At 46.0% G+C, this 24,592-nt stretch overlaps 1 protein-coding gene across 3 annotated transcripts in view; it reads right to left on the reverse strand.

Moving 5' to 3' along the window:
• The window catches only part of BMP2 (bone morphogenetic protein 2), a 317,130-nt gene that overhangs the window by 194,413 nt on the left and 98,125 nt on the right, over positions 1-24,592 (reverse strand). For 2 of the 3 annotated variants that reach the window (XR_008508284.1, XM_036380969.1), the window contains exons 1-2: positions 7,732-7,774; positions 7,489-7,594 (exon numbers count right to left, since the gene is read on the reverse strand). The gene's annotated coding sequence lies outside the window, so the exon portion shown is untranslated. Of the gene's footprint in view, positions 1-7,488; positions 7,595-7,731; positions 7,775-24,592 lie in introns of those variants that run through there. The other variant, XM_054514373.1, reaches the window with a different exon arrangement.

The following is a 24,592-nucleotide window of genomic DNA, read 5'->3' on the forward strand; positions in this document are numbered from 1 at the left end:
AGTGCTGAGTGTCCCTCAAAGTCCTGTGCTTCAGCCCATCAGGATGTTTTATACAGAACAATTACATCTTGTCCAGCAAGTTTGCAGCAAAAAGCTACTTTAAATATCAGCTGAGTAAGTTCAGGTACCAAAACAATACCAAACACTCATTTGAAATGATAAAGGCTGCATGAAACAAAAGATATCCTTTTATGACACACCAGCAGCCTTTTCTGCCATGTGGAGGACTCCCTGTGTCTTATAGACTCTGCGTTTTCTGGGACCCATCATCCTCAATAACCTAAACAAATTTGGCCGCACAGATGGAATTGCAGGGGACCCACACTTGGCTGATCTAGCAGCCCTTCTCAACATTTGTTTCCTCAAACAGCTCTCCCTCTTTCCTGGGTTGATAAAAATTTCACCTCCATCAAACAGGGTTTTTTTTGTCCTAAACTCTAAATATCCATGAAAGAGATTCTACGGGAGCCAAGCTCTTTACACTCCATGACTGCACTCCAGCTGCCTCTGGTCTAATGATGTTTTTTTCATCTGCCACACAGATTTTCATACACTGAGGTTACTGCTCAATTACATGTTGCTTGTGGAAAATTGAGAGGATGGCAGTTTATTGGAAATAAGTGTGAGGTAGAGTCTTACAGGGAGGGAAGTCACTCTTTGAAGCTTCGGTCGGCACTGGTTTATATAGGCCACACAAGAGAAGGTGTGGTGGGTCACCAGCTGACAGATGCTCAGAAGAAATCAAAAGTCGTGCTGGTTTTGGCACAAATATAAATGGGCAAAGCATCAACTAGAACAGGATTTTAGCCTTAATGGAAAGTTTTCCACTTCAAACAACCACAACAAGTAGGAAAAAGATCTTAAAAGTTATTCAGGACCAAAATAGTCATGAACAGCAACCATGTTGAGTTTGCAACCTACAGCATTTTCACACTTTTTCGATGCCCTCTCTGGGCAAAAGCACCCATTCCAATGAGTGGTGCTTCACTGCTTCAGCCTAGGCAAATGAGAGTTCCCAGTTCCACACAGTTATCCCACCCCTTTCCAGGCCCATTTGCAGCACGTATCTTCTGTGTCAACTGGAAATGCCCAGGTTGCCATGAGCAATCCACAGCCTCATCCCAAGAGAAAAAGCAGAATTCAAAGTGGGCAGCCCTTGAACAAGGGCACGAGCACTGCCCATGTGCAGGGAAAAAGGATTTGGCTACTTCCCGTTTTGCTCAAAGAAGATTTATGGCTGATCATCATACAATAATGCTGGGTAAGGGTTATTAATCTTTCCAAACCCACTTCACATTGGTGACTAATTCAAACTTATTTGGTGCATAAATCACACAGTACTAAAGCATTATGTTTTCCCTCCTCTTTGGCTGTAATTCTGAATCCTTGAGGGTGTTCTTTTATAAACCCCTAAGCTATTTACGTGACTCCAAACGTGCTGAGCTGAACTCTAATTTATAATCTCACTTCTTGCTCATGCAGCACTTTCCCCTTCCCCAGCACCTGGCTTTCAAGTGTCCTGCTTTGCAGTGCCCAGCCCTGCAAGGGGTTCTCAATAATAGAGCTCAAATCCAGCTCTAAAAGCAGCTCCCGTTAGTGCTACCGAACACTCCAGAGCCCCCATGTCCTGCTGAACACAGAGATGAGATTAACTGCATGGTGGGACACACACGGGAAAACTCAGCAATATTTCTGAGCTTCGTCCTCATGCAAAGAGTTTGGTTGTATTAAAAATGCAGTTATGGAGGGCATTTTTCTTCATGCTCTGGAGAGTGAAGTGTCCTCTGACAAACAGTGTACTGAAATGGAATTCTCCTCCTTCCCCCTTAGACGTGGCTGTTCCCTTTAACCCTGAAACAATCACAAAAGGAGAATGCTGCTCCCTGCATGTGTAGAACAAGAGTTTCATGTTTCCAGAATTAAGCTTTCCCATGAAGCCATGCAGATTGCTATTTCAACTCAGATCAACCTATGCTTAAACACTGCTGCCATGAGTGTGGTTGTTCTTCCAGCAGCAGTCAACTGCCACGCTCACAAACTCATAAGACTCAACATTTGGCTCCCTGTTAGGAGGCTGGCATTTATCATAAATACACAAGCTCTTCAGCTTCCTCTAGATCAGTGCTTGGGGTCCTTACCTCTGAGAGTACTGTTACAGTTCATCACTCTGATCTACACATAGGCTACAGTCATTGATCAATTCAGCCTATGACAAATTAATTCAAGGATTTTATATCACAGAAAATTACTCCACAGGCCCTGTCTACTATTAAAAAACCTGTATGCTTGACTTTCTTTTATGGTATTTGTCACGCCTTTGGTTCTATCTGAGCTTTGCTATTAGACCAAAAGGACACAAACATAAAATACTTTCTCCATACATTACAATCTTTCCAAGTTGTCCTAGACAAATCTAAGTGAGTTAAAACACATTCACAAAAGCAACTCCTGTGTGTAACACAGAGGGAAAAACCAGAAGGACAGCTATTTCCAGCAATTTCCATCCAGACAATGGCATCTACAGTTCTCTTTTTTCTACAGTAAAAAGACAAAGCCTGCCCAGCGTTTGAGAACTGGGAAGCCACCTGTAATGGGACAAGGGACATGTTGGTGTTCTGAACACTTCGAATGAGGAGCATTCAGGGAAGGTCTGGCTTTGGAGGCTCACTGTTATCTGTGGATAAGTATCTCCCAAAGCAAATCAATGCAATCATTCCTACTTCAATTGTCCAAGGTCATCTAGCACAGAATGAATGTTAATCCTCTGAAAGATCATTTGCACTCACACAAGATGTGCTCTCTACCCTAAAGAGAGTAATGTTCTCTTCAGAAAGATGTAAATTTGCGATTCACAGTATGAATCTAAATCTAACTTTCTAAGATACAGGAAAATAAAATAAAACCAATCATAAGTGTAAATTAAATAAGTTGCAACTTATCTGGACTGGCTTTTAAGGCATGTACCTAGAGATTTGCAGTGCAGAAATAACATTGCTCTGACATCACAAGTATGCACTTCTGTGCATTGAGAAAATCCTGCTGTTTATTTGGAACTTTTGAAGTCTAGTATCAATATAGCTTCTTAGTCCCCAGAGTGTCCTCAAGGTCTGAGAAGTGTATTTTTAACTTCCATGCTTACTGACATTCCATTCAGGCTGTTTGGCTGTTCTCCCCATCGGGGCTCCATCAGCCATCGCTCCGATTTCGGCACCACGGTGCTTATTTGCTTTACCCTTTCCTACATGCCTGCGTGAAGAGGGGTGGCCGGCTCTGGTGATGAATCCACCCTCACAGAACAGGGATAACTTAGGAGCTGAAGCTCTTTGAGGGCACGGTTCTAGTGCTCGGTTCAGGCAGCGCTGCTGCTGGGGGTGGCTGTACCCACTGTGTTTACATCCCTCACTGCCCGCTCCATAACAGCCACAGGCTGCCCCTGATCCCCTTCCCCCTCACCTCCAGGATTCTGCCACGCTCAGGGCTCACCCTGAAGCACACCCATCACCATGGAAGTGGCACAAAGGAAAAAGCCCATGGGGGGACAGCATGAAGCAGTAGCTCAGTGCCAGCTGAACGCTGGCATCCACACATTGCATCCCCCTCAGAGACGTGATCCCACATAGCCCCAAGTGCACAAAGGCTGTTTGATTCCACTCCAAACAATTTTAGCTGTGTTCAGACAACAGACTTACTTAAAAGCTTCAATAATTCCTTCTAAAAAACCCTTTGCATCTGTGACATTTTTGCTGTATTTTTCAAATGATGTTACCAAAAAAGGGAACAAAAAAATTAATCAAGGAGTTTGTTGGTTGGAAAAGCCAGTAATTTTTAGCCTGAATTCAGAATATTTTAGAAAGCTCGTTATAAAACAGGATGATGCAGGAAGAGGACATAAGGCTCTTCTCACTCCTGATTTACACTAATGATGGATTTCCAGGGTGCCATTAGGGAAGTGCAGGTTGTGTATGTCTAAGAAAATGTCACCATTTGTGTTAATAAGGCAAAGAAGATTCAGGGTTTGCAGGGCCTGGCATTTTATGCCACCATCAGAACCAGGAATGCAAGCAAGAAACAGCAGTCCTCAGAGATGGCACTGCTCAAGGGATGGAAAAGTACCAGACACAAGTAGGACCTGGTCTTGGGATGGGTGACTAAACAAGGATAGACATGGTTTGGAGTTCAGCACTGTCCAAGTCATTGCACATTGTCCTTACAGAGCAAAATGAAAAGGAGAAAAGTGAGCTGGACACACCAACCCAGCTGGCAAGAGCACAGGAATTCTATTTTTTTAGCTGCCATAAAGACCTACTGAAACAAGAGCTTCCCAAATCTCTGCAGGTATGTCTGTGACTTTTCCATCATCAGTAGCCTGCTGCTTAGGGAAGCAGAGCATTAGGCTTTCTTTAAAGGAGCCTTAAAAGCCCCTCTGTTCACTTTCAACTATTCATCACAGTCATTTGAAGTTCTCTTTTGCACCCCTCCTTCTTCTTACTCACATCTGGTGCTGCACGTACTACACTGCAACTATAAATAATGAAGGAATGATATGGAGATACTGGATGCTCTGTTCCAGAGTCCTCATAGCCAACCTACCAATAAAGTCCTTACATTTCACTACAATAAACACAGAAGAGAAGGGGTGGAGAGACAATGTTCCCCATTCTAGAATGCAGCTTTTAAATTGCACTTCATTAGCAGGGTCAGCAAACATGTAGGCTGAAAAATAAACTGCATGTTTGAAAAAGAGGATTTTCTCCCTCAGTGAGTACATGCACATTGAAAACTCCAGATAGAATAGACAAGAATTAGCAGAAGCATTTTAGGAAGGGCTGATCTCTGTCAATAGCTGGGCCTCCTGGCAAAATCTGGCATTTGCACCTCCTATATGCCAGAGACTGAAGTGAGAGAAGGCTGCTTTTAATGGCCTTTGTTTCAGATGTATGGTATGACAGAATGTTGTCCCAACACACAACTTGTTAGGAGTTACACGGATCATGTCAGATCTCTGCACTGGGTGAGCATTTCCATGGCCATGTGACATTCTCTCTCTGTGTAAGCAGATCCTATTCCATGACTGATTCGAATACATGTAACTCCAAAAAAAGGCAGCAGTAGTGTAAGTCAGTAAAACATTTGGAGTGACTCCTGGCAGCAAGGCACTCAGAGGTTAAACTGGACTGCAGTGAAAGAAATCCCTGTTGAAGGGTTCATTTATTTACACTCCCATTAGAGGAGCCTACAACAACAGACATCAACAGAAACAAACCATTTTAGTACGTCCATTGAGCGAACATCCATCAGTGAACACGATCTGTGCCAGCATGTCTTAAGAGTGACAAGACATTATTATTGCAGTGCCAGAGGAGGAGGGGGCAGGGCACAGAACAAAAGGGAGTGCTGATCCCTGCCTTAACAATGAGCCCCTATTCTCTTGCACTGCACCCGAGCTCCGAGGCTTCAAACCCAACAATCTTTTTGCATTGGCCACTAGCAGCTCCTCTGTGGTTTGCCTCACAACTCCCGTTTCCTTCAAAGGAGCCTTGCCTTCCCCTCATGGCATCTCTGACTACTGTATCACCTCTGCTAAATAAATGACATCACCTCGCTCATCAGCCACACGCAGCTTTGCTCCTTCCCACTGTTTGAACTTACTGTTTATTTTTTTAAGCACCTAACCCTCTATTAATCCTCCAGACAGCACAAAGGATCCATTTGCCAGAGACAGCGATTAGAGCTGTGAGCACTGGGGCTTCCTGGGAAACACCTGTTTCCCTCAAATAACCTGAAGGAAAAAGCTCAGCAAGCAGGACAAACTGCTGGTGGAAATGGAGAAAAATGGGAGCACAGTCCTGGTGTGATGAGAGCTGGAAAACTCCAGATGGTGGATGTCTTGCCTTCAGTGACCAGTGCAGAAACACACTCAGCATCTACAGTACCAAACTCATGTGCCTTTGACACTTGGTTGCTCCTGATCCACTGTGCCTCCCCTCTTCAAATCTGATGAGTGCAGAAATGTGTAAACTACTTAATGGAAATATTTTTTGCAATTATTTCCTTTATTACTTTTTTTCTTTGCTAGAATTTATATTTGAAGAGACCAACAGCATGTTAAAATTTGAAATATTTCAACCAGCTCCATTTCAGAAACATCATCAGTACCTTACCATCAACCTTACCGTTGTTCCAGGCTTTGCAGGTTTTTCTTCCAACAGCACCAAACATCTGAATTTTGAAATTTGAGCATTTTGAAAAATGAACATTTTGAGAGAGTATGAACAAGGACTTGAACTTTCATAATTATTTTGGTTAGTCATGTAAAGGTAACAGGCAGCCTTTGGAGACACAAACTCATATAGAAAGGGTCAGTAACTGGATAGCTGTTGGATTTACCTCCTTTGAAAACAAAGATAAGTGACAATATACAAGCAATACTGAGTGGCATAGCATGGCTGAGTCATTCTCTGGTTTATGAAATGAGAGAAAATTAGGTACCAAACAGGTTGTATAAGCACCACAGGCAGTAACTACAGCTGGAGGAAGGCCAGGCTACATTAGTAGCTGCCATTTGGTCTCCTTCAAGATCCCTGAAGAGCCAGTGCCTGATGAAGTCAGCAGAAAGGCTCCTGCCCATCCCAAGAGGTGCTGCACTAACCCAGCACAGCTGGTGAACAACAGCCCACAGAACAGGAGCAGAGCTGCTGTTGCAGCACACTGGGAGGCAGGCTGTGCTGACGCTCCCCAGAACCACAGCCAAGGCTAATCAATGGAATTGGTCCTCTTGAGTGCTTCTCAGCCTCTGAAATTAATGGGATTGTTCAAGGAATAATGCACCACGGAACCTGAATATTTATGGCAAGTCCACCAGAGTGATTTCTAATATACTGTGATCCAAGAATTCTGAATAAAACATCAAGAACTCCAAGAGAGATTTTCAACTGATATAAATCAGCTGTTCCCCCTTTCAAAGCTATGGAGCTGCAGCAATTTACAACTAACAAAACCACAGCTTACCATTTTCAAAACTAAAATAATTTTTGCAGTATTTACAGCTAAGAGCAGACCCAGACCCTTGCTTTTATTTTCTTATTGTAAAATAGTTCATTTCTTGTAAAATAATAGATAATTTCTGAGCCACAAAGTGCAAGGGTTTTTAACTTATCACCAAAATTAGGCATTGCAAGACATTATTTAGATGCCCATTGGTTTCTTGTAAGTTGCACTGCTTATACATTAGCAACTTCTTTAAGAAGGCCCCAGAGGAAATGAAGAATGTATTAGGTATGAAAATGTATACACAGGAATAATATGAAACACACATTTTATTTTCTAAACCCTTTTGGAACTGATGCTCTTAATACCACATAGAAACAAATACATATACATTCGTGTGTGTGTGATATATATGTAGGTGCACAGTTTTATCTATCCATATGTATTGTTCTAGTAACAGTCACCCTTTCATGGGGCTCATCAGTCACAGGTTTTACTCACCTGATGGGCAATTTGCCATCGGGCTGTCCCATCTGTCAGCACACCTTATCTGCCTTTCTTCAGATCCATACTTACAAGTAAGGGAAGGCTGGATATCTGTCTCCTCCTAAGCACAATAAAATTAAAGCTGTAATTAGCAGCCTGCCCTGGACACCAGGTTACATTCCACACTGCACAGAGGGCCTTGGGCAGGAGTGGCAGGTCCCCTGGGACAATGTAGGAGCCCAAAGGAGAAAGTCAGACCTGATGTGTGCAAACAAACGACAGCTGAACTTGTCCTTCCTTCAGGAACCTGAATTATAGACAGGAGCTCCTGCTTCGATGGCACTGAGATTCCCACAAGACATCTGGGTGGAAGAAATTAGGTTTCAGAAAAAGAACTCACAGTGATGATCTGACTATTGAGGCCTGTTTAAGTAAAAATTATCAATAGACATAAACCAATCAAAATACCATTACCTTTTTGAAAGAGAGGAGTTCAATAATTTGCAAAAACAATGCACGTATTAATTACAAATTCTTCAGATATTGTTAGCTCAGTGCGGCACTCAGGCGCGCCCTGGGGTGGGGCTGCTGGAGCCGGCTGTGGTCAGTGGGAGCAGCCCCTGCCTCCCCTCACAGCTTCGGAGAGCCCCCTCCTCTCCTCAGAGCTTCGGAGAGGAGCTCCCAGCCTCTCATCGCACTCTTCAGAGGGCTCCCTCTTCTTTTCACAGCTTCAGAGAACCCCGTCCTCCCCTCACGGCCGCGACCCTGCCCCGTCCCCCCCCTCAGGCCGGGACCCTGCCCCGTCCCCCCCCTCAGGCCGGGACCCTGCCCCGTCCTCCCCTCACGGCCGGGACCCTGCCCCGTCCCCCCTCACGGCCGGGACCCTGCCCCGTCCTCCCCTCACGGCCGGGACCCTGCCCCGTCCCCCCCCTCACGGCCGGGACCCTGCCCCGTCCCCCCCCTCACGGCCGGGACCCTGCCCCGTCCTCCCCTCAGGGCCGGGACCCTGCCCCGTCCTCCCCTCAGGCCGGGACCCTGCCCCGTCCCCTCCCCTCAGGCCGGGATCCTGCCCCGTCCTCCCCTCACGGCCGGGACCCTGCCCCGTCCCCCCCCTCACGGCCGGGACCCTGCCCCGTCCCCTCCCCTCACGGCCGGGACCCTGCCCCGTCCCCCCCTCATGGCCGGGACCCTGCCCCGTCCCCCCCGTCACGGCCGGGACCCTGCCCCGTCCCCCCCCCTCACGGCCGGGACCCTGCCCCGTCCCCCCCCTCACGGCCGGGACCCTGCCCCGTCCCCCCCCTCACGGCCGGGACCCTGCCCCGTCCCCCCCGTCACGGCCGGGACCCTGCCCCGTCCTCCCCTCAGGGCCGGGACCCTGCCCCGTCCTCCCCTCAGGCCGGGACCCTGCCCCGTCCCCTCCCCTCAGGCCGGGATCCTGCCCCGTCCTCCCCTCACGGCCGGGACCCTGCCCCGTCCCCCCCCTCACGGCCGCGGCCCTGCCCCGTCCCCCCCTCAGGCCGGGACCCTGCCCCGTCCCCCCCCTCAGGCCGGGATCCTGCCCCGTCCTCCCCTCACGGCCGGGACCCTGCCCCGTCCTCCCCTCACGGCCGGGACCCTGCCCCGTCTCCCCCCTCACGGCCGGGACCCTGCCCCGTCCTCCCCTCACGGCCTCAGGGAGGATCCCACTCCTCTCCTCGCAGCCTCTGAAGGATCCCACTTCCCTCCTCACAGTCCAGGGCAGCCCCTTCCTCCCCTCATAGCCTCAGGGAGGAGCCCCCCATCTCGCCTCACCGCCTCGGAGAACCCCTCCTCTCTTCACAAGGAGACCGATTCCCAAGCACCCAGATGGAGGTGCAGCAGCTCTGCTGTTCCAAAACACTGAGAAATAGGTCCTGAAGGTTTTCACGCAGCAGGGCTGACAAACCACCCCGTTCTATGTTAGCAGTGACAACCTGCACCTTGCCGCCCACCCTTCCCTCACAGACCCCGGCCAGGGGTTCTGAGGTGACTCCTGGCACCCAGCAGCCCAGGAACCACAACATCTTACACTTCTAGCTGACATTTGGGTTCAGTGGTGCCACTTCCCAGCCAAAGGGATCATCCATCTTAATTAACCAAACTCAAGTGAGCAGCTATGTCAATGAATTAGCAACATGCACATAATCCCATCACATGTATTCTTGGAGTATCTGCACCTTGGCTGACGGATTTCTCATTAACACAAATGTACTTTAGCCCTGCTTATAATTGAAACCTCGCTTCTGGCCAGCCACATGTCTGGCAGAGCCAGGAGAACTACTTTTTCCATGTTCATAAGCATCCCTGCCAGTCCTTGGTGTCACCACCTGATTAGATCTCTGGCACCGCGGGCTCTGCTTTGGCACGGAGGAGAGCATCGTCTCACTGTGCCTGCCTCAAAACGTGGCCTTGAGGGTGAAGGCAGAAGAGGAAGAACAGCAGATGTTCCATGTATCAAACTGACTTTTCTGCAGATCAGCTGGTTTTCCCTTGGTAGAAAGGCACCATTACCTAATTAGATCAATCAAGAACACAAAGTACTCGAAGCTACTGTTCCTTTCAAACCTTGCCTACATATTTGAGCAGCGAATGTGAAATGAAAAACCAGACACAAGTCCCTGGTTCCACCAATCCCTCCTTGAGCCGACAGAGCTCCTGAGATACACAGAGAATGTGTGAACATGACATGAGTTCACACCTTGGCCAAACCAGGACAAATGCTTGGGAGGCAAAAAAACCACCCCAGTACCCTTTTTAATACTTTACTCTGAAACAGCTGTAGTGTTTTAATGTAAGCAAAATTATATATTCTTCCCTGTGCTCAGCCTCAGAAGCTGCCAAAGCATTTCTGCCAATCATTTCCAGGGGAGCCCAGCCTGCAGCAGCCCTCAGTGTGGATGATTTCAGCACGCATGGTAAAAGTTTAACAGCATTAGAGGCTGCCACAATGGAAATTGTTGGGCATCCCTGGTTTCACTTACAATAATGAAACTTGCTTGAAAGCTAGGAGCGGTTTGATGTAGTAGTTTTTACATAATAAAGACTGTTTTTTGTGAAACCAAATTGTTTTACAGCTGAATGTTTTAACTTTCCAAGTTAATCTTAACTCGTATGTTTTATTCTCACCATATCACTGTATTTCATTGTTTCAACTCATACATACGTTACACAAAAACAAATGTTAATACATACCATGTGTGCAGACTGTTACACCCCAGAGAGCTTACACTGTTACACTTCACAATATGATAATAGAAAATCACTGCTATCAAACATTGTATTTTCAAATTTCAGAATCAAAATGTTTTGACGCTTCCAAAGTAAAACTTCTCAGAATATTCCCTACACGGCGAGTGCCCAACACACGCCAACTTCATTGAGTGCCTGATCTCCTGATGGGGTGTGCAAACTCATTTTGAAACTTCAACTTTTGTTTTAATAGAGAAAGTTCTACTTTCCAACCAATTTTACCAATAGCATATAACACCTAAACACTAACTTTGAGACTCCAAAGTGCTTGAGTGAATAGGTCAGTGCCTGAGAAAATGGGGTATCTGCTCAATGAGAAAAAACTGGGATTTCTTCATCTAACATTCAAAATTCTGAGGGTTTTGCTCATTTTTCTTTAATACTGGACAGTTCTGGCCAGAAAAAAAAAAAATTAGCAATGCTGCCATCATTTGCACCTGTGGTCCTGTCATTCATGCATACATTTTGCAGAGCTTAAGTCATTGAAGCTTTGCAACCTATGTAACTTGCTCATATGTAAAATCAGAGCAATCACAGCAGTAAACTGGAAAGATTTTGATGTTCTCTTGTTAAACACTAGCAAATCCCTCCCCATATATCTGTGGCCTTCCCCAAGGTTCACATCACTGACTCTATCCCAGTCTCCATTATCTAAGAAATAAGATTCATGGAACACAAACCATGACCACAAAACAGACCTGGAGCTTGTTATAGACATGCAGGGTTCAACTGAAAATCAAACATCCTCAGAGGAATAGCCAGAAACCTGCTTTTGAGAAACATGTCTGGAGGTCATATTGGCATGGAGGGAGACTGCTGGAGCTGACTGAGAGTGCCTTGGGGCAGAAATTCTCCTGGCTTTATCTTGTCATTCAGTTCCAAGGAGTTCTTAGATCCCTTCTACATGTACTCCTTTAATATTTTACAGACATCTCCCTTATGTAAATGTTCTCTGGACATTATGTGCCATTTATTTACAGCAGGTTATTCCATACACAGCTCCAACAGTGCCTGCTGGTAACATTCACTGCTGCTGCCAACAATTCTTGAACCAAGCCACTATCTGCATATTCTCCTTTGGGCTACTAGCAAGGTCCTTCAGTGCTCATTCTTCTGCTACTGCCACCCAGACAGTTCCTTTAGACTTTAAAACAAAATTAATAATCTGGGGGAAAATAAAAGCCATGTGGGACTGTTGTGCTGCTGGCAAGTATCATCCTAAATCCACTGCAGTCAGTGGGACAGATTTTGACATCCCGTAAATGGTCACAACAGTGCCAAGGAAACCAAAGCTCTTCTCCAGGCTCCAACCTACCAACACTCTACTTCCCTGCTCAATATCCTTATTTTTTAATCTAGTATCAAGAACTTGAGTTTATCAAATCCTCTGGGCTGGCAGCTATGGTTAACATGAGACTGTGGTCACCTTGGAACACAATCCCATGTGTTTGTACACACTTCCCTGGAGCTGCAGCTCCTCTCTCCTGCTTTTTAGCTGGACAAGAATTGTTTATTCTCAGCTGCATCTGCTCCAACAACAGAGACAGAGATCTGCAGCTCTCCTGGACACCTGTGTCACATGGTTTCTCCCTTCCAGGCCAATAGCTCAATACTCAAACCTCAATTTCCAGCATGATTGCTACATATCCCCTTCTTTGTGTTTAAGGCTTTTCCATGGGCAGACTGTTATCCATTTCTGCTGGAGGACAGTTTATATCAGTGACTCCCTATGTATTGGGGTGGCAGGTGATGTCTTAACTTGCCATAAAGCTGCTGTTTCAGAAGGTTTAATAAACTCAACTGAACAACAACCTAAGAAAGGAAGTAAGAGATTAAACAGACTGGTATTTCTACCCCCTTCTGCTTCCTAAGAAAGACAAAATAAAAACCAAACAAGCAGTGGCCCAAACTAGAGTGTACACACAGCCCTCCCCATTAACTCGGTGTTTGTCTGTGTTACCTATGAACCAGCATGGTTTCAATTTAGAAATGCACGAGATTAATAAGAAGCTTTCAACTGCTATTTTAAAAATAGAAACTTCATGTTGAACATTTTAATAGCATTACATTTCAAAGCCAACAAGCTGCTGTACTGATTTTTTTTTCCAAAAACTTTATTGCCAGATGTAAGTATGTGTGATTAGTGATATTCTTTTTAAGTATGTGCAATTATTGATATTCTTTGTTTTCCCACAGATTTCTCTTTTCCTTATTAAACAACATATCTGTAGTTAAGCAGCTCTGTGAAAGTCTAGTGAGGTCTATGAGAAATCACTTGTCACCAGCACACAGATCCACCTTATCCAACTTCAGGCACTTGGCTAAACTGCTTAAACTAGGAGTTTCCCCATCCTGAATTCCCTTTATATTCAGTAGAAATTACTGAAGACATCTAGGGACAGGCTTCATGTAAAGCCTGTTTGGAGCAGGATTGCAGGAGTGCAGCCCTCAGCAGACACAGCTGCATGGCTCTGACCCAGCCAAGCACACAAGCATTTATCTGACTGCAGTGTGTGAGCAGACCTATCAAAGCCAAGGTAGCACACAGAGAATCACACTCCTGGACTGGAGGTTTGGGAGAGGTAAGCTGTGTTTTCATGCAGTTTCAAGGAAGCCTGACAGTCTCAACATTATTTACACACTAGTGCAGAATATCCTCCTACCAACAGCTGGGGCTTCTGGTAGCCAAAGGCAAACCATCTATTGTAATACTATTCTTCTGTTATAGGAAACAAACTCTTCCAGGCAGAATATTTTTTTTAAAAAAACAACCCAAGCAAAGGCACAAATTAAGCCCCAGAAATTAAATACTGAAATAATTTTTACAGCATAGAAAGATCAAACTGCAAACAAGCTGCAAAAGCCATTAGTAATTTAACATTCTATTATTCCTTTTTTTTCCAAAGTGTGATTCTTTTCTTCAAGCCAAGCATACTTTGCTGGGACCAAACCTTCACATTAGATTTCCTGTGCTGTGGACTTGATGAGATAAAGCAGTTTCTTAGGATCAACAAATCACTTCATTAAATAAGCCCATTGGTAAATATTCTCAACAGCAATTAACATCCTGGAGTCAGGAACTCATTTGGGGCTGCATTCCTCACTCAGGCAAGACCTCCCCTCTAACACCAGGACTGCAGGAGAAGGTCCTAACTTTGAAGGACAGAGAGAAGCCATCCTGGCTCTCACCATTCCCTCCACATCAGCTAATTTGGTTCTTCTTATCAGGAAAAAGAAGCCAAAGGTTGGACAGAGATGCTTCCCCTCAGTTCTCAAGCCCTGTGAAGAATGGACTATGCAGTGGTTTTCCAGCTGTCTCCCAAGACCCTGGGGAAGCAGGAGACTTTTCAGTATTTCTTCTCAGCAGAGAGAACAGAATCGCTGCTGTCACCCAGAACCTGGGGTGCCCTGATTTGTGCAGGACCAGCAGTTTATGACAAAGGTATTGTCACTCCTGGGAGGTGGAGGAGGTAGAAATTCTATATTGGAAAAATTGGAATGGAAAAGGGTTTTTTCACACCCTCTCACCCCATGTAAGGCTCTGCCTGGAAGTGAAGCAGTGCATTGACTGGTAGGCTTTTAGTATTAAACCCCAGAGTCAGGGTGGTCCCTGATGAACAAAGATATAAAGCAGAAACTCGAGATGCATTAGAGAGGGTTACTTTGGGTTTTTCTCAGCAGATATTAAACAAGTACATCCCATTAAGATGCATTATAATTCTCTGTGTTTTGACAAGAATACACAGGCACCATTTTGAAATTAGAACAATAAAAGACAATGTGCAATATTCTTCAAAAAAACCAGCTTTAGTCCTGCTCTTGTTGAAATGAGCATTCTCATCTTGAGTAACCCGATACTACAATGCACTAAAAAGCACAATATGCTAGAACAGAAAATGAACAAAGTATCAGGAGGCAGCAATTTATGTTGAGTCAGCTTCAACTTACCCACTAAACTACTTCTGAATACTTTATGGGGCTCTAACCTTATAAACAAATCTGGGAATAACCATAAAGGTGCAGTTCTTTAAGGTATTTCCACCTTTGAAAAGACCCTCCATTTTTGTGGGGAAAATCTTCTCCTTGCCATTCAGAAAGAGCTAAATAAATGTGAGTATAAGAACTGATTATAAAAGGCCTACTGAACTGGAGTAACAATAATGCCTCAGTCTTGAAAACATAGAAAGTAAATGCAATTTTACATTAAAGATCTGAAAAAAAACTCAAGGCTAATATTTTCAGGGAAAAAAAAAAACCCAACTTTGATCTCTCTTTCTTTCCAGGGGGGAGCCAATATCAACATGAGTGATTTTGTACTATATTCAGGAGTCTTTATGTGGGTTAATAATGTTAAAGTTATTCCACTGCTTTTTTCAAACTTTTCTGGAATCAGCTCCTTGGTGAAACAGGGCCCTATTGAAGACTCTTGAATTTGCATAGCATGTGCAAGACATTTAGATTTATATTCCATGTTAGGCTTGTGTGTTTAGAGTTTACTCAGGCATATGCAATTCATTGGCTGTATTGTTATCTTCACAATGAACAAGCACACTCACTTCATCTGCAAGAAATACAACTTCAAATGGAGAAAATTAAATTTCCATGAGAAAACGTGTTCCATGAAAATTTCCATCAATAAAGGCTTAGCTCAAATGCACTAAGGTCGAAATACTTTGATTTGGGCCTACCTGGGTACTGTGAGACTTATGTAGCAAAACTGTAAAGTCATTTGGAAATTATTATTTTGGAAGTGCTGCTGCAATGACAATTATTCACATTACAGTTCTCCCTAAAACCCTTTGGTGCTTGCTTATGATCCTGTTGTGTTTGGTGACGAATTTGCCCACAGAAAAGGACAGATTCTGCCTTGAAGAAATGCTGATGCTGAATCCAAAAAGCCATCTACAGAAATACACAGCCAGCGTTTGGTTTGAGATTTGTGAGACACCACAGCTCATGTCCCATTTGCTGTGACCACCAGAGCGTGCTGGGGTGGTCTCCAAAGTGTGACCAGCATTGGGGTTAGCCTGTGTGCCTGCCAGTGCCAAGCAGGAATTCTGGGACAGGGCTGCACAAGGAGGTGACAGAGGGAAGGGTTTGGCTGTGATGGCTGACAGGGAGAGGCACAGGGAGTGCTGCTCTCCCACCATGTAGGGCAGAGGGAGGCACAGCAGGGAGAAGATCCAGGAGAGCGAAGAACAACTTAGACTCAAGAAAAGCAGCATCTACAGTGAATCAATTTGGCAAAAAAGAAGTTGAGCTATTAGAAAAGCTGGCCAAGGGGGGCTGTGAGGACAAAGAAATCCATCAGAGATGGAGGTTTGAAAAGTTGCAAGCGATTTTATGTGCAGATAGCTGGATCTAGACTTCCTTCTTGTATTCCCAGGTTCCTTCCCAAATCCCTGACCCTGCACCAGTACATTGAATGAAAGAGGATCAGCCCAGCTACTGCAGAACACATGTGCTTTCTGCAGGGCAAGAGAAAGGAGCTCATGGATCACGAAGAACTGACTACTGTGTGCTTTTCATTTTCATGTCTTTCATTAAGAACTTAGTATTTGGTTTTTTACTGTTTCATTAAACCCTGAAACTTTCCTTTGGGCCATTGGTCTTTTCTCCTCATAGAGGTGGCCAATCTGGCTGTGGAGCTGATGGCCCAGAGGAGAATAAAGTGCATCTCTTCAGGCCATACAAGAGATGTGCATCACAGCATGCTCTGAAACTGCTGCTGTCTTTACTGAGGAACTGCATCCACCAAATCAGAAAACTGGATCAAAATGGGCATATTTAGGTATCTATGATAGATAGAACATCTGAATTTAAAAGAAGGTCAGTGCAACAGTTCTGAACTACTGCCACTTTGGATCCAAGTGAAACTTGCTCAGGAGCAATCACAGATTTTAATACCATGAGCATTTCAAATATTCAGCTCCCAGGGAGAAATCAGGCAGCAGCCTCGCCTCCAAAGCCACAGCCTCTTATCATTTATATAAATAGCAGTATTAAAGACCATGGAGGGCTTCCTGCTTCTTTATTTCCTGCAAAATCACCCCAAGCCTGTTATTTGCACATCAGTCACCTGCACCAAGCTGAGCAGTTCTTCAGAGAACACATGACCTGGTGATTATTTCCAACTACCCAAAATAACCCACCACATTTGAGGTAAGAAGCTGCCCCAACATTATCTGCAGGTGACATCACTGTGTAGGTGATAAAAAATCAAGTCCAACAAAAAAATGAATCCATACAAAAATGGAAAATTAAATCCAACAACTGTACCACAATAAGCCAAAATGTCTGGTTTGCCTTGGCTTAGTGACAGGTCAACAGTAAGGGGTAATTACAGACACCTAATAAAGAATATATAAAATATCAGCATCACTCCCACATCACAAAATGGTGACTGTCTCAGCTATGACTAACAGCTTACTGAAAATCATGTCCTTGAAGCATCCTTAGGGTCTTGGAATAGAAGACAGATGACAATCCCAAAATACATTCTATTTTCCTCCAAATCACTAAGAAGAAATCACACCCATCTAGACCCCCTGGCATATGACTCACTGCTATTGATCCAAAAGGAGATGCTGTCATGCAAAAATTCTATTTTTCCACTAGACCTGTTTTTTTTTTTTTTGTGATCTCTGCTGCCCTAAACTTCTGCAAATACAGCTACAGCAAAAAAAGTTCAAAGATTTTTTACAGAAAGAGATGGACTAGGCACGAGGAGAGGAAAACAGCAAAGGAGGAGAAAAATCATACAGTGGGACTCAGAAGGACAGGAGATATTGGAAGAAAATAACTAGAAAGACTACAAGAAGTGCATCTAAAATAAAATAACCAGGAACACAAGGAGTTAGTTGATGGTTATCACCTCTGTTGGAAAGAGTTCTGAGGAGGCCACCAAGATGAATAGTGGGATGGAGTCACTCTCCTATGAGGAAAGCCTGAGAGAATTGGGATTGCTCAGCCTGGAGAGAAGGCTGTGGGTCACCTAATTGTGGCCTTCAGCTCCTGAAGGGAGCCTACAGAAAAGATGGAGAAGGATTTTTTACAAGGACCTGAAGCTACAGGACAAGGGGAATAGCCTGAAACTGAAAAAGAGTAGAGTTAGATTGGATATTAGGACTTGACTGTGAGATGGGGAGGCTCTGGCACAGGTTGCCCAGAGGAGCTGTGGCTCCCCCATGCCCAGAAATGTTCAAGGCCAGGCTGGATGGGGCTCTGAGCAACCTGGGACAGTGGAAGTTGTCCCTGCCCATGGCAATGGAGTTGGAATTAGATGATTTTAATGTCCCTTAGAAACCAAACCATTTTGTGATTCTGTGACAGGAAATTACAGGAAAATCCTATCCATATAGAATCAGTGTGAATTTTCCACTCAGTTCATTGGGGTTGGGATTCCTGCTTTTGAAAGCACCAATCCCAAAGTAAACTTAATGTTAATGAGAAGTAAATAAGAACATGCAGCAATGCAACCTGAACTGCTAATGAACTCAAAGTCATGCCCATAAAGGGTGGGTTCACTGCTCAAGTCCCAACAGCAGCTTTGCTTGGAGCCCTTACAGCAGAAAGGTCTGGGACAAAGCTGCTGGTGGTGTTGGGGCTCTCAGAGAAGACAACCTGACCCGGTTCCAAACATGCACAACACCAGCCATAAACACCCCATGCAGCAGAAGGCACTGCTGCAAAAGCTTTGTGTGCAGCACCACCAGTCCAGCCCCGTGCTGAGATCCAGGGACAGATGATAGCTGGTAACATTAGCTCCTATCTATCCAAGCAAATGAAGTGTGCCTGGGAACATTCCTGGGCATGGAGGCCAGCTGGCAGGAAACAGGGTGAGTCTCTGCCAGTGAACACCCTGACCCTCCACAACAGGCAGCCTGCAGGCAATCTCTGCCATAAACACCCCGACCCTCCACAACAGGCAGCCTGCAGGCAATCTCTGCCAGTGAACACCCTGACCCTCCACAACAGGCAGCCTGCACACAATCGCTGCCAGTGAACACCCTGACCCTCCACAACAGGCAGCCTGCACACAATCTCTGCCAGTGAACACCCTGACCCTCCACAACAGGCAGCCTGCACACAATCTCTGCCAGTGAACACCCTGACCCTCCACAACAGGCAGCCTGCACACAATCTCTGCCAGTGAACACCCTGACCCTCCACAACAGGCACCCTGCAGGCAATCTCTGCCATAAACACCCTGACCCTCCACAACAGGCACCCTGCAGGCAATCTCTGCCAGTGAACACCCTGACCCTTCACAACAGGCAGCCTGCACAATCTCTGCCATAAACACCCTGACCCTCCACAACAGGCACCCTGCAGGCAATCTCTGCCAGTGAACACCCTGACCCTTCACAACAGGCAGCCTGCATGCAATCTCTGCCAGTGAACACCCTGACCCTCCACAACAGGCAGCCTGCACAATCTCTGCCATAAACACCCTGACCCTCCACAACAGGCAGCCTGCACAATCTCTGCCATAAACACCCTGACCCTCCACAACAGGCAGCCTGCATGCAAACAGCCCCTGGGGACAGCCCTGGGACGGCGGCTGCTGCCAGGCCCGGCTCCAGAACCACCCGGGGCAGCTCTGGGCGGTGCTGCAGCCTAAGCCTGCCCAGGGACTGTTCCAGCAGTCACCGGCACGGGCAGGGATGCTCCCGGTGTAGGAGCAGTCCTGTTAGCAGAGGGACAGCGACTCCTTCCCTCCCCCCCTTCCCCGTGCTTAGGAGAAGCATTTCTCTTGTGCAGAACACATGTGAGCAGCCATTCTCACTGACCCACCCCTTCTCCCATCCCAAACCACCTACCCTGCTGCTCCCCCATGCAGAAGAGCCATGGCAAGGGCTGCTAAAGCAATGGGAATGGTCCAGCTCGCTGGTTCACCGAGTGCTGAAGGGCAAATCCACCTCACAAGTCAGGAATGGATGCAGAATGGTAAGAGCATGGAATGCTTCCCAACCTGTCCCCACCTCCTGTGAACACAGAGACCTCACTGCACTTCCAGGGATACCTCATTATTTTTTAAAGTCATTTAGGTGGCACTAATGTCAGGAGTGCTTGAAAACACAGCCCTGTGCTCCTGCTCCAGCAGCCTCACAACCTTGTTATCATCTCATTGCAGGGGTTCCATGCTGTCGTCTCCTTATCACAAAAGTTCCAGACCTTCCTGGTGTTTCTCATGGGCAGCTCCTCAGAGCACTTCTTCACAAAGCAGCAACTGACTCCAGTTCCCTCCTCACCCACCCACCCCACTCTTTTATAGCACTCTTCTGCTCACTGGTTACACCTGTGGCCTGTTAAGGGCAGGCCTGCTCCTAATCTTTGATAATTGGCCCAGCTGCAACTCCTTAGGGGTGAGATTACTTTCTACACTATCTTTATTTTCTTATATTCTATCCCCCTACACCACCTCAGCAGTTCTTCACAAGACTAAGAAATGGCCCACAAAGCATATCTTGAGGCTTTGGCTACAGAGAGAATGCCTGGTTTTCTAACAGCCACTATTTTGATACTCATAACCTGTGACACTCCAATCAATTTGACTGGAAATATATTTTAATTAATAAAAAGAAAAATAATCCATTCCTTTGTCTGATTCACTAGAAAAAATATTCATATTGGCTTCTACAGCAAGAGCTTGGGTAACAATCTTATACAAACCTCTGTGAGTGCACGTGTGTGTTTATACAAAACCCTCATCAGTTTAAATTGTATTTGCTGTTAAGAAGATCATTTACCTTCTAATAAATCCTAATTAGATCATAAGCCCAAGTGTACTGAGAATAAATGTGTATTGACAAGCATATTGAGTGCTGGGAATTCACAGGGCTCCTCGTTCCAGCTGGGATCTGTCACTACACGTTGTGTGTGTAGGTGCAGAGCACGAGCAGCGCCTGACCTTTCCCCAGCTTGTGCACAACTCAGCAGGTTGCTAGAGCTCCCTACCAGGAAACTTTTGGGGATAGGAGAGGAACCCAAGCTGCCATGTGCCAGTGACTCAGAGATGAAAACTGCCCATTTCAGAGTTGTTCTTGTGCCTGGAATTTGAAGGAGCCCGCTCCTTTGCTGGAGGAGTTTGAACAATTCGTGCTGGGGATTGCAGTCCACCCACAGCCAGAGGCAGGCAGTGTGTTTTGTACAGGTTCCCCAGGGTGCTGCAGGGGAGCCTGCTCAATTCCCTGACAGAATAACCTCTGCTCCCTCCACCCCAGAGATGACTGACATAGGCCTGACTTTGGGGCACTGGGCACTCACCTGTTTGTGAAAGGCAGGCTCAGATGACCCTCGTTCTGGGCAAGGGTGGCAGGCTCAGGGGACAGGTGACCTCCCTAAAGCTGCTGCCCTCTCAAGGACAGAGGAACCTGCCAGCCTGAAATGGTGCCTGTGGTCAAGGCAATGCTTTGATGTGCTGTCCCTGAGGAAAAGCCTCCCTGGCAGCAGCTGAGGTTCCCCTGGCCCTGCAGGAACGTGCCTGTTGTACACCCCAAGCCTGGGGCAGGTGCTACCACTGCAGTTTGGTAACCTGAGAGCCACCATGGATGTGCTGCTGTGAAATACCACACATGGTGCAAGAGAGGGGAGGGCTGAATCCACTCCTTCTGAGTCACTCAGGTCTGTATCCCGATTTAGCAAGGAGAATTTGGAACTTCTTGATTTTTATCTCCTTACTATCTAATTTTGTGAAGATTTCTTGCAGTTTATGACAGGCACCATTGCTTTGCAGTACATCTGAAAACAGACCCTGTTTTAAAAAAACCTTAAGATTTATGGATTACTGCAGCCCAAAGCCATCCTTAAGACCGGCCTAAGCCTACAGTGACATCAGCAGATACTGTGGAGTGATACAAGAGGATCTAGGAAAAGAAAGTGTTGAGATCTGCTCCAGCCCCAAGCCTAACCCATGAACCTGATGCCTGCCAAGGTTTAGAGCTTTGTGTGCAGAGGTTATGGCAGGACTGCTCTGTGACGTGAACTGTTGTGTGGTAGTAGAAAGATTCCCTTTGAAAGCTCAAGCACAATTCAAACCAAAGCACAGATGCAGATTCCTGCTTGGCACCTGTGCAGAAGGGCCATGTGGATGAGCTCTGTCTGTCCATCCAGGCATGCTGAACACACCACCTGCACGGCACCTGCATGGCCCACATGCAAGGGAATTTCTGGACTCTAGAACTATAGCTTGGCCATACCTTGGAGGTGCAAGAATCCATTCCCTGGCTCCCTGGTGATTGCACAGAAGGGAGAGGGATCCAAGGGCCTCCCACAGAGCCCCAGTGGGATCCAGATGTGTTGCCATTCCCATCAGTCAGGATGATCAACAGGCCAGCACTGCCATGGGGACACTGCTATGTGACAATCCCCAATGTCCCACAGACAAGCAAGGGGATGAGTGTGGGGCTCAGACAGAAGCTGGCAGAGAGCAAAGGTACCATGACCCTCGACTGTCATGCTGACACATAAAAATAAGCCAAGACAGCAGACTACAGGTAAACTTAAACATGTCAGGCTGGGAAAAGTGGCAATTCCAAGTAGGTCAGGTCCTGCTGTCTCAGGACAACAATGTCCATCAGAGGAGCAAGGGCAGTGATATCAAAATCTCAGTCAGAACCTAGAGTCTCTCAAATGATGCTGATGCTCTTAAAAGACTTTACCCCCAGTAAATGGCAGCACAGTGTGCAAAGGAGTCCTGCCCTGTGGGAAAACAGAGCTTTCCACAGCAGAGCAGCCCCAGGCTTTGAATACGTTGTACCTTGTTTTCACATCTGTCCAGAACTGGACACCTTTGGATTAAAACATTCCCAGGACACAGCTTGGGGTCAAACTGTGAAGCCTGCACTTCCTGTGCTGTGCAGGCTCTTTCACAGTGCTCCCATGGGCTGCTGTACTCCCCAGGGGATCACTCAGTGGCCAGGAGCAGAGGCTGGGCTCACTCTCCCGAGGGAAGGCAGCGCTCAGACGTAGGTCTGGGGGAGCAGCTCTTTGAACCTTTAAGTCATTCACACAAGAAAGCAACTCTGACAAAAGCTGTGGAATCTTCTGAACACCTCTTCAGACAGCAGAACTGAAAGACAGACTTCCTCTCCTGTGTCATTACACACACACCCTGCCCCAGAATCAGAGTTTAAATCAAGTTCTTTGACACACATCAGAAACCTTGAGTGTAGAATTTCTGAGACACCAAAATCCTTAAAGACAGACCTAACACAGACAGCCACTGTCAAATCATTTAATTGCTTTCATCAATTGAAAGTATCTTTTGATTCAAGAACAAATGCTTAGCAAGACCTTGGTGAGAAGAGACATAACCTTAGGGCTGAAAAGCAGAGCAACATGTATAATTTTCCCCTTTACAGATAAACAGCCCTGCTTTTTAAGTAGCTCCTGAGAAGGACATCTAAGCATTGCTGCTGTGAATAAAGCAGACAGTTCACAAGACAACCAGTTCCTGCCTGCATGCATAAGCCTCACGCCAGCAAACCTAATTGAAAATAATCTGTGATCGACGCTCTGCATTCTTCAGGAAAAGTGCTTTTATCCCATCTTTTCCCATCTCTCCTCCTCCCCTCCAACCTTAAATGAATCACATATTGAATCACTGCAGCATGGCTGTATTTGATCATGATTTATAGGGCACTGTCTGCCTCACTCAGTGCGCAGCCTTTGGAGAGAGGAGGTATGTTGGGCAGGGAAGAACAGGCTGTCAGCACCCAATAAATTATTAGTAGCAGCCACTTCCTGAAGTAAAGACCAATATAAGATCAGCCTTCTAAGTGGACAGGTGTACAGGGGTGTCTTGCATCAACAGCTTGCCTGGCACGTAATCCAAATTCTTAGTAACTGCAATCCAGTGTGGCACAGAGAAGAGAAGAGAAGAGAAGAGAAGAGAAGAGAAGAGAAGAGAAGAGAAGAGAAGAGAAGAGAAGAGAAGAGAAGAGAAGAGAAGAGAAGAGAAGAGAAGAGAAGAGAAGAGAAGAGAAGAGAAGAGAAGAGAAGAGAAGAGAAGAGAAGAGAAGAGAGGTTTTACTGATAGCTGTTAATAAATCAGGGAGGAGCTCTGGGCACTGCAGAGAATGAGCAGGGACTGGACCCCACTGCTTGCTGCCCTGGGTACCAAAGCAAAGATTAAGATAAATCTCCTGCCCTTGTTTGACAGGAGGGTGCAATATTTTGATCAGCAAAACTTCCAAATCTGCAAACTCAACATAAAGTTGCATGCAAGAAACATTGATGTAAGTTTTAATAATCTCTTCTCCATCATCAGCATTCCCCAGCCTATTGTTTCCCTGCTTCCAACTTCCTTCTTTCCAGTTTTCTCCATGGCAAACAAGTCTAGCAGCAGCAGCATGTTCAGACTTCATTGCAGCTCACACATTGATAGTGGTACATACTGATCTGTAGCAGTCATGCTGAAGCTGGTCCTGCACCACAAGAAAGGCATAGGAAACTATCCCCAGATAGCACCACATAAGGATTTTTTAGCTCTATCCTACCAAAAAGAGGGACAGTTAGCCTGCTTTTGTCCTCCACACTCTGACAGTGAAGCAGTGACAGCAGATGGAATACTAAGGGCTAAGAAGGAACTTCAGAGCAGCTCCATGACAGCTGTGTGGTAACTGCAAAGCTCTTCAAAGATGTTTTCAAAATGAACCAAACAAGGGAGATGAAGAGAAGGGGAGCAATGGGTCTGCCTCCTCTCCCTCAGCACAGCTTCCCTGTGCCCAAGGTGTTGTTTGAGTCAGACAGAAGAGCACACCCAGGTGCTTCCAGGCACACAAGAGGGCTTGTTACTCACTTCTGTCAGAGAGAGACAATTCATTCCTGCAGCATCCTGAACAGCCCC

This window comes from Molothrus ater, chromosome 3 (assembly GCF_012460135.2).
Source record: "Molothrus ater isolate BHLD 08-10-18 breed brown headed cowbird chromosome 3, BPBGC_Mater_1.1, whole genome shotgun sequence".
Lineage (NCBI taxonomy): Eukaryota > Metazoa > Chordata > Aves > Passeriformes > Icteridae > Molothrus > Molothrus ater.